This window comes from Chrysochloris asiatica, unplaced genomic scaffold (assembly GCF_000296735.1).
Source record: "Chrysochloris asiatica unplaced genomic scaffold, ChrAsi1.0 scaffold00226, whole genome shotgun sequence".
Taxonomy (NCBI): domain Eukaryota; kingdom Metazoa; phylum Chordata; class Mammalia; order Afrosoricida; family Chrysochloridae; genus Chrysochloris; species Chrysochloris asiatica.
The window spans coordinates 4,790,786-4,795,334 of NW_006408744.1; positions in this window are offsets into that span (position 1 = coordinate 4,790,786).

Consider the following 4,549-nt stretch of genomic DNA (forward strand, 5'->3'; position numbering starts at 1 on the left):
AAAAAAAAAAAAAAAAAAAAGTAATGTTTCTTTGAGCAAGCTACATGATTTTGGGGTGAACATTTGTAGGTATTTTTGAAAATACACCTAGGACTGGAACAGCAGGGTCATAAAAATATGCACAGCTTTAGTACAGTTGAATGGTACCTAGTTGAGTCTGACTCATAGGGTCACCATATGATAGAACAACCCCATTGGATTTTCTTGGCTGCAATTTTTAACATGAGTGGACCTCCAGGTCTTTCTCTTATGGAATCACTGTGCAAATTCTAACAGCCAAATTTGCAGTTAGCAGTGGAGATTTTAACTACTGTGAAACCAGAACTTCTTTAGTGGTGGTGGTTATGTGCCATGGGGTCAGAACCTACTCATAGTGACCCTGTACAGGGTTTCCGAGGCTGTAAATCTTTATGGGAGTAGAAAGTCTCCTCTTTCTCCCGTGGGACAGCTGGTAGTTTCAAACCGCTGACCTTAAGGTTCACAGCCTGATTTGTAACCACTATGCTACCAGAGCTCCCTGAACATCAAAATTGGCAGAACAAATGAATCAATCCTGGCATGGCGCTGCAGAAAACTGCACTGAACAACAAGGTTGGTGTCGACTGCAAGGTTGATGGTTCAAAGTCACCAATAGCGCCTCAGAAACTCTATACAGGGCCACTATGAGTCGGAAATGACTCGATGGCACTTAACAACAACAATTATATAGTATACATCTATTCTGAATGTATACACACACATTTACTGATATTTTCTAATGTATTGCAAAATAGTCTATTTTTAAAACTTGGACCCTATTTTGTTCACCAATTCATTATTTCCAATAGTGTCTGGATACCACAATTTTTCATAACATGAAATCCTCAATTCCTCTGGCAATGATTCCATCAGAAAAGACAGTTTCTATTCATTTGTAAAATTCTCATTGAAAAGGACAAGCATTGCAGTCTTCTCTACTACAGTTCTAGAAGTCTAAAGCAACGATTCTCACACATTTAGTCTGTTTTTAGACACCTCATGTTTTATAGCTTCTAGGCAAACTCCAAGGATTCCTTTTTTAAGGCTAAAGGAATTAAACTAATACTGTGAGTTGGAATCATTTTAAAAATGATTACAATGGACAATAGAAAACCAAGGAGTTCCTCATATTGAGAAAATTAGGACAGTGCTATACTTACATGACACTAGGAGAATCAAAATTGGGGCTTACATTTCCTCAGACTGATTTCTTAGTTGTCATTACAATCTGTGCTTAGAGATTATTATACAAAAAGGCTGTTTTTTTGAACTACTCCATGAGAAAATCAAAGCCTTGCTTAAGGAGCCCTGGCAACATAGTTGTTTATGAGTTGGGCAGCCAACTACAAAGTCATCAGTTTGAAGCTACCAGCCACTCCATGGGAGAAAGATGAAGTTTTCTTCTCTCATAAATATTTACAGCCTCAGAAACCCTACAGAGAGTCTCTGTGAGTTGGAATCAACTCAACGGCGTACAACCACCACCAGCAACAAGTTGGTTTGGAAAAATTGTTGTAACTACATTGTCTCAAAAAAGTTTATCTCCCATCACCACGACTCCAATTAAAGCCTGGAAAAAATACATTAATCTTCTCATAGATGTTGTCACATCTGATCACTCCCAAGTGAACACATTCATCCCATTCTTCTCTGCCATGTGAATTTTTGAACCCGCAATTCCACTTTACCTTCTTCCAGAAACTTGCAATGTATTTAAAACCAATGTCTGTTTTGTCCCTTCAGCCTATTCTCTAAAAATGACTTCAGCTGATTTGCACTTTCAATATTTCTTTTTCTAGTAGAAGATAATCTATGCTTCTTTGCCTGGTGGTCAAGTTGAGCCTTCCTTTAAGACCAGTCTAGAATACTGTGTTTTGTAATAAAATTTCCCAGGTTCTTCCAATAAATTATGATCTCTACCAATTTAAATTTAAATTGAGTCATATATATGCCTCATGACATTTTCATGCTTAACTTAACTCCATACTTATTTTCTTGCATATTAAAATTTTCTTAGGAAAAACAAACACACAAACAAACAACAGAAACCAAAAATACTGCTGTGGAGTCAACTCTGATTCATTGTGACTCTGCAGGGCCGACTAGAACTAACACATAGGGTTTCCAAGACTGCGTATCTTATGGAAGCAGATTGTGTGGAATGAACTCAATGGTTCAAAGCCACCAGCCACTCTGTGGGAGAAAGATGAGGTTGTCTGGACCTGTAAAGATTTATAGTTTTAGAAACCCTATATAGAATCTCTGTGAGTCAGAATCACATGGTGGGAGTGGGCTTGGCTTGGTTTGTTATGCTTCTGATACCCCAGTTACATGGATGTTTACCTTGACCATTCAGGTCTGAGAATGATGAGTTTCTGCCCTAAATCCCATGCCTCAGGAAGCCTTATGCTTATCAGTGTCTTTCCCATCATTTTCTATGCCCTTCCTTGGTGGTGATGAATATCTAGGCCTGACAGTCATTGATGTGAATTGAACCTAAGCAGGGACCTATAGGGGGTCAACTTCACATCTCTCAATAAGATGCTGTGACTCTCCACACCAAATATGGGCTCAATTAGACGCCCCAGGAAACTCTGAGACTTCGCCTTACTATGTTATTATGCCTGGATCGCAGTTCCAAGAAGGAAGCCTAGCAAATAGATTGCTCCTCTTGACCAGTGTGCTATATCCTTCTTATGTTCATGTGATATTGAAATGCTAGGATTGTTTTGACATAATTTTGGGTGCTTTTACTTGCTTTATAAATAGGACAAATAATATTAATGGAAGGCATGATAGATGATGGTGGATGTTTTAGCATCATGAATAATGATCCAACCAGCAGTTAACATATAGTAATGGAGTACTAGTGTGGCACTATAGGATAAGTACTAGAGGACGAGGTTGATTTGAACCCAGGGTGTTGGTTCAAACCCACCAGCTGCTCCTCAGAAACTGTATATAGGAATACAGGATCACTATGAGTCAGAACCACCAGCTGCTCCTCAGAAACTGTATATAGGAATACAGGATCACTATGAGTCAGAACCAACAGTAAAAAACTTCAGAGGCAAGAATATCTGTACTATTTCAATACAAACTTGATGCAAAGGATCAAAACCTTATGAGCTTAACAGTCTTAACAAATTTCCCTCCCAGTTGGTTGGTTGGTTATGTGCCGTGGAGTTGGTTCCAACTCATAGTGACCCTGTACAGGGTTTCTGAGGCTGTAAATCTTTATGGGAGCAGAAAGCCTCATCTTTATCTCATGGAACAGCTGGTAGTTTTGAACTGCTGACCTTGCGGTTTGCAGCCCCATTCATAACCACCACGCTACCAAAGGATATAATATTAGCCAGGACAAAGACAAACAAGATGGCGGATAGAGTAGAAGTGCAGTGAGGATCTCCATCAGCAATAACACAGAATACCAGACAAAACAGGTTCAAGGGATGGTCCCAGAACTCTAAACCACATATAAAGTAATATTTGGAAAGTTTGAAGGCTTATAGCCAGTGTGGAATTTGTAGTGGAAACATGAAATCTAGTGAGTTAGGGGAATCCACTGGGCTCAGCGGATCCCGGAGCTGCCATCTTGAGCAAGACTGAGTGGAAGAAGGATCAGAGCAGCCACAGAAGCCTGAATGATCTGCAAAGATAAAGGTGTGGACTTTCTCTCTCTCTTTCTTTCCTTTCCTTTCCTTTCCTTTTTTCTTTCTTTCTTTCTTCTTTCTTTCTTTCTTTCTTTCTTTCTTTCTTTCTTTCTTTCTTTCTTTCTTTCTTTCTTTCTTTCTTTCTTTCTTTTTGTATCTGTTCATTGGTTTCTGTCTGTCTGTGCACCTCTAGTGACTAGAGGGATTGCCTGAGTGATTAGACACCCCACTCCTGAAGGATTCTACTATGCATGTGTACAGATCTCCTCAAAATTTAAAGGAATACTTGCTAATTAAAGCCAAAACCAGCACAAAAAGGCACAGCCAGCCCTGAACTGTTTATCACTAGGGAAAAGGCCTGAATGGGGGTTGAGGAGCAGGAAAGGCAGACTAAAGAGGAAAAAGGCTGAAAATTAAATCCTGAGTTATATCATAACAACCAACAGTGGCATCTGGAAATATCTCAGGTGGCCTTGATGGACAATAAAATCATATACATATTAAGTTACAGATTTTTTTTCTCTCTTTTTTGTGATTATAGACTACAGCATCCAATCCTTTTTCTTTATTATTATTATTATTATTTTTGCAGTTGCTGTTTTGGTTTTTGGTCCACTTTTTACCTTAAGAGGGCTCTTTTTTCTCCCTACATTACCCAAGAGACAGCAACTGCGGTCATATAGTCAAACTATAATTACACCCTATAAAATCCCACAATTCAGGCAAGAACCAACACCACCTGCCATACACCAGGTAGGCAGTCAACATCTGTGACAGTAACTCTGAATCAAGTAATAAGAAGAGTGAAAAGGGAAGCCCATCTCCTGATCACATCTACCTGGAGGCAATCAGAAAGCATAAAAAATACCAAAATACAC